General features: G+C 44.2%; 1 protein-coding gene across 4 annotated transcripts in view; it reads right to left on the bottom strand.

Annotated features, from left to right (window-relative positions):
• NAP1L1 (nucleosome assembly protein 1 like 1) overlaps window positions 1–13,877 on the bottom strand; it is a 37,445-nt gene extending 23,568 nt beyond the window's left edge. For 2 of the 4 annotated variants that reach the window (XR_011464258.1, XM_070370989.1), the window contains exon 1: window positions 13,734–13,877. The gene's annotated coding sequence lies outside the window, so the exon portion shown is untranslated. The remainder of the gene's footprint in view (window positions 1–13,733) is intronic. The other 2 variants (XM_070370988.1, XM_070370990.1) reach the window with 2 other exon arrangements.
• Window positions 13,878–14,601: the final 724 nt, after the last annotated feature.

Below are 14,601 nucleotides of genomic sequence, written 5' to 3'. Positions count from 1 at the left end.
GTATGTACTTTCCCCCTTGGTCTGGCTTCTTCCATCCAGAATGAGATTTATCTGTTGTAGTACTTACCACATAGTTCATTACTTTTTATTGTATAGTGGTATTCCATTGAAAACATACATTCTATTCTATGTTTAAGTTTTCAGCTGTTGATGGACACTTGGGTTTTCTTTTGGGGGGAGGGGGTATTACAAATAGAGCCGCTATAAGCATTTGCCTCTTTGTATGGACAAATGCACTTCCCTGGTGGCTCAGACGGTAAAGCATCTGCCTAGAATGGTAAAGTATCTGCATACAATGCGGGAGACCCAGGGTTCAATCCCTCCGCCAGGAAGATCTCCTGGAGAAGGAAATGGCAACCCACTCCAGTACTCTTGCCTGAAAAATCCCATGGACGGAGGAGCCTGGTGGACTGCAGTCCCTGAGGTTGCAAAGAGTCCGACACACAGACAAAATGCTTTACTTCTCTCAAACCCACTTGATTTTTTAACAGTTATTTTTATCAAATTCATGTTAAAAGCCAAAATCTGCCACATACTGCACTCATGATCCCCTGGAGATATTTTCTTTTCCCCCTAAGTTTAATAATTCTGGTTATTAAATGTCAGCCCTTTAAACTATTCAATGGCAGCTATAAAGCTCTGGTCCAGATCCACCAAGTAAACATTCCCCATCCCTTCGAACGCACTTAATGTCACATCACTGAATACTACCATGCCTCCAGCTTACCCTGAGTATGTCAGCACATTCGTCCATAATGTTCTTGGTTATTAGGGCTTCCCTGGTGGCTCAGACGGTAACTAATCCGCCTGCCATGTGGGAGACCTGCGTTTGATACCTGGGTTGGGAAGATCCCTGGAGGAGGCCATGGCAACCCACTCCAGTCTTCTTGCCTGGAGACTTCCACTGAGGAGCCTGGCCGGCTACCATCCACAGGGTCCGAGGAGTGGGACGTGACTAAGCGACGAAGCAGTTCAGATCAGATCAGATCAGTCGCTCAGTCGTGTCCGACTCTTTGCGACCCCATGAATTGCAGCACGCCAGCCCTCCCTGTCCATCACCAACTCCCAAAGTTCACCCAGACTCACGTCCATCCAGTCAGTGATGCCATCCAGCGATCTCATCCTCCGTCGTCCCCTTCTCCTCTTGCCCCCAATCCCTCCCAGCATCGGTCTTTTCCAATGAGTTAACTCTTCACATGAGGTGGCCGAAGTACTGGAGTTTCAGCTTTAGCATCATTCCTTCCAAAGAAATCCCAGGGCTGATCTCCTTCAGAATGGACTGGTTCGATCTCCTTGCAGTCCAAGGGACTCTCAAGAGTCTTCTCCAACACCACAGTTCAAAAGCATCAATTCTTCGGCACTCAGCCTTCTTCACAGTCCAACTCTCACATCCATACATGACCACAGGAAAACCCATAGCCTTGACTAGACAAACCTTTGTTGGCAAAGTGATGTCTCTGCTTTTGAACATGCTATCTAGGTTGGTCATAACTTTCCTTCCAAGGAGTAAGCGTCTTTTAATTTCATGGCCGCAGTCACCATCTGCAGTGATTTTGGAGCCCAGAAAAATAAAGTCTGACACTGTTTCCACTGTTTCCCCATCTATTTCCCATGAAGTGGTGGGACCAGATGCCATGATCTTCGTTTTCTGAATGCTGGACTGGCCAAAGCATATCCTACACTCTTTCACACTATAGGATCAGGATTAACTTAGAGAAGACTGAAAAACAGCTGAGTGCCATGGGTAATGCAGATTTACTTTTTTAATAAGCTTAGTTTTTTCACAACAGGTTTGCCACCAGGACACAGGTGTCATAAAAACCACCACTAAACCTGAGCAAAAATGGGAAAGAAGACCCAAGTCAACACTGTTGTCACTGAACATGTAGATTCAGAGAAGTCTACCACTACTGGCCACCTGATCTACAAACGCTGTGGGATTCAGCCGGGAACCACTGAAAAGTCCAAACGGAGGCTGCCAAGATGGGAAAGGGCTCTTTCAAGTACGCCTGGGTCTAGGACAATCGGAAAGCTAACACGAGTGATTATCAATCACCAGTGATATCTCCCTGTGTCAATTTAAGACCAGCAAGTACTCTGTGACCTAGCTGACGCCCTGGGACACAGTGATTGATCAGTCACTAAGCTGTGTCAGACTCTTTTGAGATGCCATGGACTACAGCCCACTGGGCTCCTCTGTTGATGGGGTTTTGCTTTTCATGGGATTTCCCAAACAAGAAGATTGAAATAGGTGGCCATTTCCTCCAGGGGACCCTTCCAACCCAGGAATCAAACCCACAGCTCCCCCGCTGGCAAGCAGCTTGTCACTGAGCCACCAAGGAAGCCCCAAGGACACAGAGAGTTCATCAAAAACACAACTCCAGGCACATTCCGGCACCTGTGCTGGCGAATCTGAAGCTGGTATTTCCAAGAAAGGGCAGACCCACGAGCAGGCCCTTCTGGCTTCCTCTCTGGGTGTGGAACCTTCGTTACACTGGAGGTAACGAAATGGACTGCACTGTGCCACCCTATAGCCAGAAGAGATAACTGCTAAGGAAGTCAGCACCTCCATAAAAAAATTGGCTACAATCCCAACACAGAAGCATCTGTGCCAATTTCTGGTTGTCATGGTGACAACACTGCTGTAATCAAGTGCCACTATGCCTTTCAAGGGATGCCAAGTCACCCATAAAGATGGCAATGCCCACTGAACCACACTGCCTGAGGCTCTAGACTGCATCCTGCCACCAACTTGCCCAACTGATAAGCCCTTGGGTTTGCTCTTCCTGGATGTCTACAAAATTGGTGGTACTGGTACTGGTACTGTCCCTGTGGGTCAAATAGAGCCTGGTATTCTCAAACCTGGCAATGTGGTCACCTTGCTCCAGTCAAGGAAACAAGTCTTTTGAAATGCATCATGATGCTTTGATTAATGGCCCTCCTGTGGACAATGTGAGATTCAAGAACATGTCTGTCAAACATGTTCTTTGTGGCAATGTGGCTGGTGACAGCAAAAATGACCCGCCAACGGAAGCAGCTGGCTTCACAGCTCAGGTGACGATCTTGAACCATCCAGGCCCAAATCAGTGCTGGACTGTCACACAGCTCTAATGCAAGCATGCTGAACTGAAGACCGAGTGTTCTGGGAAAAAGCTAGAAGGTGGCCCCGAATTCTTGAAATCTGGTGATGCTGCCATCACTGAGATGATTCCTGGCAAGGCCATGTGTGTTAAAGAGTTTCTCGGCCTATCTATCTGCCTCTTGGCTGTTTTGCTGCTCGTGACATGAGACAGGCAGTTGCTGGCAGTATTATCAAAGCAGCGGACAAGAGGCGGCACCTGGGACTGGCAGGGCCATCAAGTGTGCCCAGAGAGCCCAAGGCTGCATGAGCATTACCCCCGTAGGGCCGCCCCAGGCTGTATCAGTGGTGTTTTTACAGTAAAAGTCTAGTTAATGGTACCTGCACTGCAAAACCTTCAGAAGACTGTTTTGCGAACCATTAGTTTTGTGTGTGGCAGTTTTAAGTTATTAGCTTTTAAAATCAGTACTTTTTAATAGAAATGACCAAAAATCTGTCACAGAATTTGAGACCCATTAAAAAAGTTTAATCAGAAACAAAACAAAAAAAGGCTTAGACTCCCACATTAAAATCAGTTTTTAATGTTTGAAAAATTAAAACCTTCATCTTTTAAAAAGCATTTTATTTATTAATCTGGCTGCACCAGGTCTCAGCCGTGGCGTGCAGGCCTTCGCTGGCCATGCGGCATGCGAGGACCCCCAGCTGTGGCCCAGGCCTCCAGAGCACAAGCTTCTGAGCTCCGTGGCACGTGGAGTCAGTTCCACAACCAGGGATCAAACCCACATCCCTTGTATTGCAAAGTGGATTCTAAACCACTGGACCACCAGGAAGTCCCAAAACCTTAGTCTTTCACTCACAAAAAGTGACAAGATTTGATTCCTCATATCAATATGTTTAATACACGTTTCACTTTAAAAAACTGACTTTCTGATTTTAGCAGTCAAGTGCTATCCTTTGGAGCATTATTACTAATCCAACATCCATCCTTTAGACAATTATAAAGGAAATAATTCTTCCTACTGTAACCTACTCTATTTTTAAATATTTTCTATTTACTGTAAATAATCTCTAACAGCACTGATGTATTTCTCTAGCGATGCTGGTTAATGAAGTCAGCATTAACAAAACACTTAGCAAAAAATTACGAATATACTAATTCAAAAATAACGAAAATATTGAATCAAAGAAACACAAGTGGGCTTCAGATCTATCAGATCAATAATGCAGGGAAAATTATGGTGAATATGCATTCTTAAATATGGCTACCGTTTATAGCAACTATTTTCTTTCTTTATTTCTGGCTGTGCTGGGTCTTCCCTGCTGCACACAGGCTTTCTCTAGTTGTGATGAGTGGGGGCTATTCTCTTGTTTTGGCTCTAGCAGTCGTGGCGGGTGGGTTGAGTTGATCCAGGCCTGTAGAATCCTCCTGGACCAGGGAGCAAACCCATGTCCCCTGAATTGGCAGGCAGATTCTTAACCACTGTGTCGCCAGGGAATTCCATAAACTGTTATCTTTCTGGAGAGCAATTTGGCTATGGGAATAACAAACACCTTAAACATGTCCATCTCCAGACTTGGTTATTCAATTTGTGAGAACCTACCCTGAAAAAACAGAAGTAAAGGATCTAAGTGCCTGTACACGTGTCACGTTTGTCTAATAGGTTCTTCTAAAATCCAAGTCCTACATATTCTTTGACTGTCCGCTCAAAGTTTTACTTCTTCAAGACAAAACAGACTGGCATTGACTCCTTCAGAGATGCCTTCTCCAATCTGTACATCTTGGCTAAGTAAGATTTCTTGGTTGTACACACTCTTATAAAGCCCCATTTCTTTCCATCATAAGATATCTCCAGTTTGTAATTATAGATTATTGTGTTTATTTGACTAAGGTCTGTCTTCCACCAGTGACCAGACCATAACATTCATGATTCCAGGGATTATATCTGCTTTTTCCAATCACTGCACTGTATCCTTCAGAGTAGTATACAAAGTTTATATATATATACACACAGACACATATATGGCAGCTACAGTTACTTAGCAAAATTAAACCACTAGTGTGGAATGTGCATGCAATGGAATGCTTTGCAATTAAAAACAACAACAACAACAGAAGAAGAAAAAGCAAGACTTCCCTGGAAGCTCAGTGGTGAGGAGTCTACCTGCCAGCTCAGGAGACGGGTCCGATCCCTGATCCGGGAAGACCCCACAAGCTGCAGCTACTGAACCCCGCACACCGCAGTGCCCTTGCTCCACAACCAAAGCCACGACACCGAGAAGCCCACACAGGAAAAGCCTGCACAGCCAGCAGAGCCGAAAGTAAAATAATTTTTAAAGAAAAGAAAAAAAAGATGCAGATCTGAGTTGATACGGAAAGAGCAACAAAGCAGGAGTAAAACGCAACCTGAGTATATACGAATATCCATTCTCATCCACATACTTTCTTATGAATAAGACATTTCTAGAAAAATACACCAGAAACCTAACAGCAGGTGTGTATGAGAGAGAAAAGACTAGAAGTAAATGAGAGCTTACATTTCATACTGCATTATTAGGTTTTCCTATCCAGATACTATTTACTAACAGTTTAGAATTTGCTCCCTTGAATATATAGTCTACTAAATCCAACAATTATCAAAAAGTATGAAACAAAAAGAAACACCCAAAATTTCTAAATTCAAAATTTTATAACATTCTAACATGTTCACGGAAGACTGGCTACACTGTTCCTCAGCGTCCACTTTGCTACCATTATATTCAGAATTCAAACTCTTATCGTTTTGATGCATTATTACAGAGATTCAAGATAGAACAGGAGGGCAATTCATTTCCTCAGAGATGCCCTCTCCAATCTGCCCGTTCCGGCTAAAGTAATAGATTTCTTGGTCATATACACTTCTATTTTTTAAAGTATGCTTCTCTGATGGCTCAGTGGTAAAGAATCTGCCTGCAATGCAGGAGACATGAGTTCAGTCCCTGGGCTGGAGGATCTCTTGGAGATGGCAACCCACTCCAGAATTCTTGCCTGGAGAACCCCATGGCCAGAGAAGCCTGGCTGCAGCCTGCCACAGGGCCGCAAAGAGCCAGACACAACTGGGCGCGCACACAACAACGCCTAGTTTTGAAGTCAGACCATTTGGGCTAACACCAGCTTTGTGGGAATTTAGCTCAGGCAAACAACTTCTGGCCTTATTTCATCTTCAACACAGAAGAAAATGGTTCCTTCATTGGTTTCTCTTATTAAGAAGCAAATTCATGTAAAAGATCTGTTTGATATCTAATTAATACTCAACAAACACAGAGTTTCTTTCAATCTGTCCATTTTGAACTATCCTTCACAAAACAATTAGCTGGCATGATGGCTAAAATCAGATTCTTTCAGTTCTGATTAATGTACAGACTGACCAGTAAATGCACCCTGGTAATGTAGGATATTAACATTAGGGAAAATTGGGTAAAGGGCAAATGGGAACTCTAAGCTATCTCTACAACTTTCCCATAAATCTAAAATTACAAACAAATCTAAAAAAATAAAAATAATGGACCAATTCCCATACCCAGATTCAAAACTAACATGTCTGAGAGAGTAGATGCAAAAAAAAAAAATTCTAAATAAGAAACCAGGTTCTGAGACAGGTGGTCTCAGGCAATCAGATCACATCAAAAAACACAAGTTTAGTTTAGTATCTACAGATTTTTTTTTAACTGCAAGTCAACAACTTTAAGAAGTAAAATCAGTGAGATTTTTACTTATCAGACATGAATTTGCTTTCTAAGAGATCTGAAGACTTTCCATTCCTGGAAGTGACAAGCTAGATTATGCAGACCAACTCTACTAATGAAAATTAATTAAAAGTACAGAATCAAATATTTTTTTAAAAAGTAAGATAATAAGAAATTACTAACCCCAAACTGAAGGCAAAACAGGAAGGAAAAGGATAAGTAAACTACTTCTGCCCAGAGGGAAACCTGCCAACCTCCGATGCGAACGGTCTGCGGAAACCGAAAGCCCTGGACTTGCCAAGGTAGGGAATCTTTAGAGCAACCTTCCCAAATTAAGCAGAAACCTCAAAGCGCTATGTTCTCAGAGATAATAAACGAGTTCTCCAGGACAAAACCCCAATCCACCTCATCAGCCTTGTGCCCCGAACTTCAAGCTGTGAGCTTAGAGCCATCATCAGCACTCCCAGGCACCTGCATAACCAGATGTAAGTGAGAGCACCACGCTAGACCTTACGAAGTTCATGAAGTCATCTGCAAGAACAGGGGCGACGGAGAGCAACAGGCGTCAATCCTATGGAAGACCTCAATACTGTCTAAAAGACCACACACACACACAAAACAACCATGCCTGTTAAGTTTGAAAATATGTGTCTGCAGCAGTATCTATAAGAAACTCATTTACTAAAGGTGAAAAGAGCAAACCTGGCAAAGAACAGAATTTCCAGAAATAAAAACAACAGAAAGCAAAAACAGAAAAAAAAAAAAAAAAAAGCAAATAACAAAAAAAAAAAAAAAAAAAAAAATGGGCAGGTTTAACAGTAAACCAAACACAGCTGGAGAGAGAATTAAGCGGTTTGAAAGTGAGCTTAGAAGAAATCTTCCGAAGTATGGCAGAGACTAGAGAATAAAAACTATGGAAAAGACATTTTAGGATACAATGAAGTCTAACAAAGATTTAAGACGTTCTAGGAGTAGAGGAGAGAATGGACAGAATATTTGAAGAAATAAATAGCCAAGTTATTTTCCAGAACTAATGGAAGACAAGTCTATAAATCCCAGTTAGCGAAATAAAAAACCCACACTTAAGATGCTTCAGTGAAAATCCAAGACGAGACAGAAGCCCCTCAAAAGGACTCAGAAAAAAGACTCAGATTAACGTCAAACGCATAAAAGACTGACAGCCGTCTTCTCTTCAACAGACACCAAAAGACGACGGAATGGTCTGTGTGCTCAATGTGCTGAAAGTAACTAAGGATCTTAGACTACTACACCCAACCAAAATATCCTTTGAGAAGGTAAAACAGGTACTTTCAGGCTAAATATCTCCAGCACTCTCATTAATAAATTCTGTAAGTATATTTTTCAGGCATAAGTCAAGTGATCCCAAAGAGAAGGTCTAAAGACACAAGAAATGAGAGGAAATAAGGATATTAGCATACTATCAAAATAAATATTTTAAAAGAAATATTACCCCTGTGTAATGTGTCAAATTTAAACTACCATAATATTAAGTCAGCACTGAGAATAAGTGGGGAGGAAATGGATTACTCTACTGTTCTTAAATAAACACGTTGTAATTTCTAGGGTGACCCCAAAAGTTTGGAAACAGATCACTCTTGTGATCCCATAGACTGGAGCCCACCAGGATCCTGTCCATGGGATTTTCCAGGCAAGAATACTGCAGTGGGTTCCCGACTCAGGGATCAAACCCAAAACTTCTGCACTACAGGCAGATTCTTTACCACTGAGCCACTGGGGAAGCTATACTTATTTTTACATCAATCTAAAAGAAAAACAGGTTGGACAAATAAAAAGCACACACACACACAAATTAAAATTAAACCTTATCAAAGTGATTGCATAAATCAACTAAAGGCTCCCTTTTAGAACTATCAGATTAAAGAAAATTCAACTGCATCCAACTTATAAGAAACACATCTGTAACAAGAATACAAACAGCTTCAAGGTAAAATACAATCCTTAACCAAAAGCTGGTATCATTGTACTAACATTGGAAAAAAAAAAGATTTAAAGGAGAAACATTCCTAAGGATTAACATTTACAATAAAAAGTTCAACCCAGTACTCAGTGTTACAGATCTCAATGTAAAGACAGGGTTCATAACAAGACTGAAGGCAAATCTTAACCAGAAAACCTGAACATGAAGAAAATCTTCCAATGGAGAAAGAGGTGGAAATGAGTAATTCAATCAGATCGTTAGCTGATTATTTTGTGGTTATGTTAAAGCTAGACGTCCAGAAATCAAATGATCTACCATTCCAGTATACTTGATTCTGTTCTTATTTCCAACGAGAAGGACAGAAAAGTAACATTTACAGAGCTTACTCTGTAAGACTTACAGACTTTCCTCTTGTTTGCAGATAAAACGGTAAGCAACTTGCTCAGCCACACACAAATGAAAACACTAGGAATTAAAATCTGACTTCCAATATCCATGCCGATTCCACTATTCCAAAAGCCAAACCCTATCACCCACTACACAGATTATATAACCTAGTTATATTCCTTTATAGAAAATAGCTGCTTCACAGTGAAATAGCCAATCATTAAAAACTACATATTGGGGGTATTCTCTGGCAATCCAATGGTTAGAACACTACACTTTCACTGTGAGGGCTTGGGTTCCACCTCTGGTTGAGAAACGAAGATCCCACAAGCCTCGCAGCACAATCAAAAATTTAAAGTAAAGTTTTAAAAGTTTTAAAGGATAACAAAAAGAAAACTACAACAAGTGTTAGTTGTTCAGCTGTGTCCAACTCTTTGTGACCCCATGGACTATAGCGTGCTTCTGTCCATGGAATTCTCCAGTCAAAAGTACTGGAATGGGTAGCCTTTCCCTTCTCCAGGGGATCTCCCCAACCCAGGGATCAAACCAAGGTCTCCTGCATTGCAGACATATTCTTTACTGTCTGAGAGCCACCGGGGAAGCCCACAGTGGTAACTGATCCACCTGCCAATGCAGGAGACAGAAGAGACTTGGGTTCAATCCCTGGGTGGGGAAGATCCCTTGGAGGAGAAAATGGCAACCCACTCCAGTATTCCTGCTTGGAAAATTCTAGAGAGGAACCGAGCCCGATACTGAGTGTGCACGGACACACACGTTTTAAAGCAAAAAGGTTCAAGGGAACCAGTAAAACCCCAAAAAAAGAATTTCCCTTTACCTGAGACCTACCTCAAGCTGAATGCATTTTAAACAAACCTGTATTTTGGACACTGCTGTTCTACCAACAGTTTCGGTGGGCCAGGGGCTCAGTACTTGATTCCAACACAACCTCGTAGTAGTAGTACATCTCGTTCTTTACGTAGCTAGAACATCTCATTCTTTATGCTCACTTTTTCACTTCAGAGATACCAAGTCAATCTAGAACTGACTTTTATACGGGTCCCAAGCCAAATACACTATTTGAGAACACTATCTTCTGTTCAAGTAATCGCATTATCTATAGTACCATCTGACCAAACAGCAGAGAAACACACATGGACTGATAATCTGGTGAAAATTAACAAAACTACAAGGTATTCACAATATCAGACATATATTGGAAGAAATCTTCATGACTATAAGTGCTTTAACTGTCCTTGGAAGCCCAGTGGAACCCAAGAAAGAGTGCTTTTAAATTCTAAGCAGATACATACTATAAAGTGAAGTGAAAGTCGCTCAGTCGTGTCCAACTCTTTGCGACCCCACGGACTGTATAGGCCAGAACACTGGAGTGGGTAGCCCTTCCCTTCTCCAGGGGATCTTCCCAATACAGGGATCGAACCCAGGTCTCCCACATTGCAGGCAGATTCTTCAGCAGCTGAGCCACAAAAGGAAGCCCAAGAATAGTGGAGCGGGTAGCCTATCCCTTTCTCTAGGGGATCTTCCCGACCCAGGAATCGAACCCAGGTCTCCTGCACTGCAGGCGGATTCTTTACCAACTGAGCTGAGAGAAGCCCTATATACTGTATAGTACAACAATTAAGTCAAGGGAACTTGCTTTAAACCAATATAAAATCCTTATTATAAACTATCATTTCTCAGTTATGTAACCTTGGATAATAAGTTCTTTAACTGCTCTGTACCTGTTTCCTCATTTAAATGTTGATACTACTTATCTCTAGGAGCACTGAGTTATATATATGTAGAATAATTTTAAAACACTGCCTGAATAATCATGCAAGAAATCCTATTATTTTATGCCTGTTGTATTCGTCTGTACCCTCTGTATCTGAGACAATATTTTCACAGTAATTAATAAACTCTTCAAAATTATGACCCCCTTTTCCAATAAAAATCAAAATGTATAAAACTTCTGAACAAGTAAAAATATATCAAACTATGTAGCAGTAGAAAACAGAGTTGGTAACCAGAACTAACTTTGGGCTGAGACCACTTGGCAAGTCCAGCAATGTGGTCTACTGATCTGCAGTTCAAGTACTAAGTAACTTACAAGGATGAGTGAAAACAGCAGTGCTCATCTGCCCAACTTATTCAGATGGAATTAGTACGAAATGGGACTTAGTATTAGCATAATTTTAACAAATTCCTTCATGTAAGGAGGTTATAGATACTCCTCTATCTCCTACTTTCCAGCTCTTTTTCTTCAGAACACTCATAACCACTCAACAATTTATATCAAATAACCAATTTGCCTGTTTGGCTCATGATATAAGATATATGTCCAAATAGGAGCTAAAATATTTACTCAAAGAATCAACTAAGAACATAAGCAATTACAGATTTGATTAGACTTGAGGGTATGAACAGATTGATCCTTATTTCCTAAATTGATCAGGATTCATTGCCTTTCATTAATATCTCAAATTATCAAGCAGAAAACAAAGAAAAGCAATGTTTAATTCTGATATCTTCATACCTTGAAGTCAAACAGATTCTACCTTTTTTAGCCACTTTTCCTACAAAAGGATATGTACTGAATACATTTGGTAGAGTTCAGAATCAGTCATCTCAAGGCAATATGGGCAAGTTGAGTAAGTAATAAAACAAGCAATAGCACTGTGGATTAAGTTAGTTCTGGTACACGTGTGGGTTTTGTTTTTTTAATCGTTAGATGACAAAGACAATCGTGTCACATTTAGTATCAGCTTAACAATTTTCCCTGTCAATAGGTCCAATATCAAAAACAGGTACTTTACAACAAATAAAACTTATGAAAATTTTCAGACTGGTATGAAAGGACCAATCTTTTTAAAAAGTAAAAGGCCCATTTTAGATTTGGGCCACTCATCTGAACTCAGACAACTTCGGAATAAGCCTGAGACATCAGTCCCACAAGGTCACTGTAAACCTCATTTACCTCCTGTCAGCTTTAAGTAAGTTATTCTAAATATAAGGCTTTTCCTTTATCCAATCAAAGGTAAGGTGTATTACTTCCTAAGGAAAATAAGTACAGAAGTAGTTATTAAAGCTAACAACAAAACAGGACCTAAAACACTAATTTGAAAAAGTATTTTTGATGCCACCTACTTTCAAAAATGGCAAATTTCGTTTTCCAGCTCAGCTCTCCTGAAGTCAGATAAGCAGTGTAAGTTGTGAGCTTTTAAAATGCAGTCCTTACAGAACCCACAATCAAACAGAATAAAATTGGGGCTCTTTGAGGACATCACGTGCCCGGCTCTTTCTTCCTCCAAAAACCCAGCCCTCCCCGACAGGCCTTCATTCCCCGCCTCCTTTCCCGGCCTCTTTTTTTTTTTGAGGGCAAAGCATGAAGCACTGATGAGGCAGCAGGTTACAACCCTGGCTCAGTATACGCTTACTTGTGCGTCTCATTTCACCCCATAACGCCTCCACCATAACGTTAAACACCAAACAGCTAGTTAAGTATCTTACAGTGGGAACGGGAATAAAGGAACTAGTAAGAAAGCAACAGACGCCCTCGACGAATTAAAAAGACACTGCAGACCAAATCATTTACTTCCAATGTTCAGGAGTCGACTAATTACGACCAATGCTTCCCAAATAAAAAAAACCCTGATCAAGATACCCATCCTAATTCTAATTTGTACTTGAGAGGACACAAAAGAATCTCTTGTTAACAACAGCTAACGTAAGTGCTTTACACGCGATAATTCTTAAAAATCCTAGCAGTGAAGGCCCCGCTCCTTCATCCATCAACTAACATTCACTCTTTCTTGCGGTACCTAAAAAGATTAAGATGAACGAGAAGCAGAGAAGAGTTGCAAACCCAAGAGCTGGACTGGTTGGCTTCCTGCTCACCCTCGCATCCCACCACCTCCTCAACTTTTAGTGGAGGGCTACCAGAAGGGGGTCTGCACCCGCGCCTGGGCCCCGGCCACGTGCAGCGGGAAGCCGCGGGGGTTCCCCTCCCGGCCGGGTCGCCACCTCCCGGGGGCGGGCAGCCCGGAGCCTCGCCGCCTCCTCGCCCCTCCCCGCCCCGGGGCCTGGTCCCCGCGCAGCCCCTCCCTCCCGTCGGAATTCGCAGCCTCCGCGGCTCCTTCTCTCCCCCCCGCGGCCTCCCCTCCAGGGAGTGGGCGTCGCGGCGACGGTGGGCTGCAGACCCCGACTCGGCCTGCGCCCCGGGCGCCTCCCGGCTCCCAGCGGCACGGCCGCCTCCCCGCTCCGGGCGCCAGGGCTTCGCCGGGGCCGCGCCCTCGCGGGCGCGGAGAGGCCAACGGGGCTCAGAGGGCCCCGAGGCGGACCCTCCCGGGCCGCGCCGACGCTCCCCCGCCCCACGCGCCTCCCGGTCGGCTCTCCCGGGAAGCATCGGCCGAGCCGCGGGCCCTCTCCGCCGGCGGGGTCACAGCTCCCACAGCGGCTCGGGCTCCGGCCTCCGCGGACGGCCCCGGAGGCCCCGCTCGCCGTCCCCAGCCCCCTCACCCCTCCGCTCACGCGGGCCGCCCGGGGCCTCCACGTCCCTCCCTTCTCCGTCGGGCCCCAGCCCGTTACCGGTGGCGAGCGCGGGGAGCCGAGCGGCCCGAGCTGCGCAGGCAGTGACTCAGGGCGGCGGCGGGAGGAGCAGGAGGCGGCGCCGCGAGCAGATGGCGCTAAAAAAGACCCGAGAGCCCGCCGCTCGCGCTCATATACAATCAGCGTCAGCACGCAGGGCTGGCTCCGCCGCCCGCCCCCCGGCCTCCCCGTCTCCTAGCGACGCGACTGGGAGGCGGGGCCAGGACCGGTCGCCTAGCAACGGAACCTTCCTCCTTTCCCCCGGCGACCTCCAAACTCGCAGCGCCAGACTTGGGTTCCCGCCTCCGCCCCCTACGACGCCTCCAGCCATCTCTTTTCTACGCTCTTAGCAAGAAAGGAACTCGTCGCCCCTTCCGTTCCGGGGTACGGCCCTGACCCCAGCCTCGCTCACGGCCCACCTCGGCCCCCGCCTCCCCCAACTTCCCACCCCGGCCTGGTACCGGGAAGGATGAGGGCGGGAGGCCAACCTCCGGGTCCTGCCTTGCCGCATCCGGACAGCGAGCGCTCCTTAGTTTCCTACCGTGTCGGGGCCTAATTCCTACAAACTCTAGGATCCCGGATAACCGTTTCCTCTCCCCGCCCATTTTTTACCGTAAGAACAACAGTTCTTTCCTCCTAACCGCCTCGGTGGCGTCTTTTGCCGGTTTTGCTTTTCCTAACTCAGTGGTTTACCGTGGCTTCCGGGGATGCTCTTCATTCCAACTTCTCCATCCTCTTACGTGACTTGCAATCCCTCATTTCTGCTTTCGTATGTTTGATGGATGAAAATGGCATGTTCGTGTATGGTCTGGACGCTTTATAATGAGGACAGTGTTGTTTCCTCATTTTGAAAAAGTAAATCCAACCT

Source organism: Bos mutus, chromosome 5 (genome assembly GCF_027580195.1).
Source record: "Bos mutus isolate GX-2022 chromosome 5, NWIPB_WYAK_1.1, whole genome shotgun sequence".
NCBI classification, from domain to species: domain Eukaryota; kingdom Metazoa; phylum Chordata; class Mammalia; order Artiodactyla; family Bovidae; genus Bos; species Bos mutus.
Note: the sequence above shows the minus strand (reverse complement) of the source record. Positions and strands in the feature narration are given on the sequence as shown.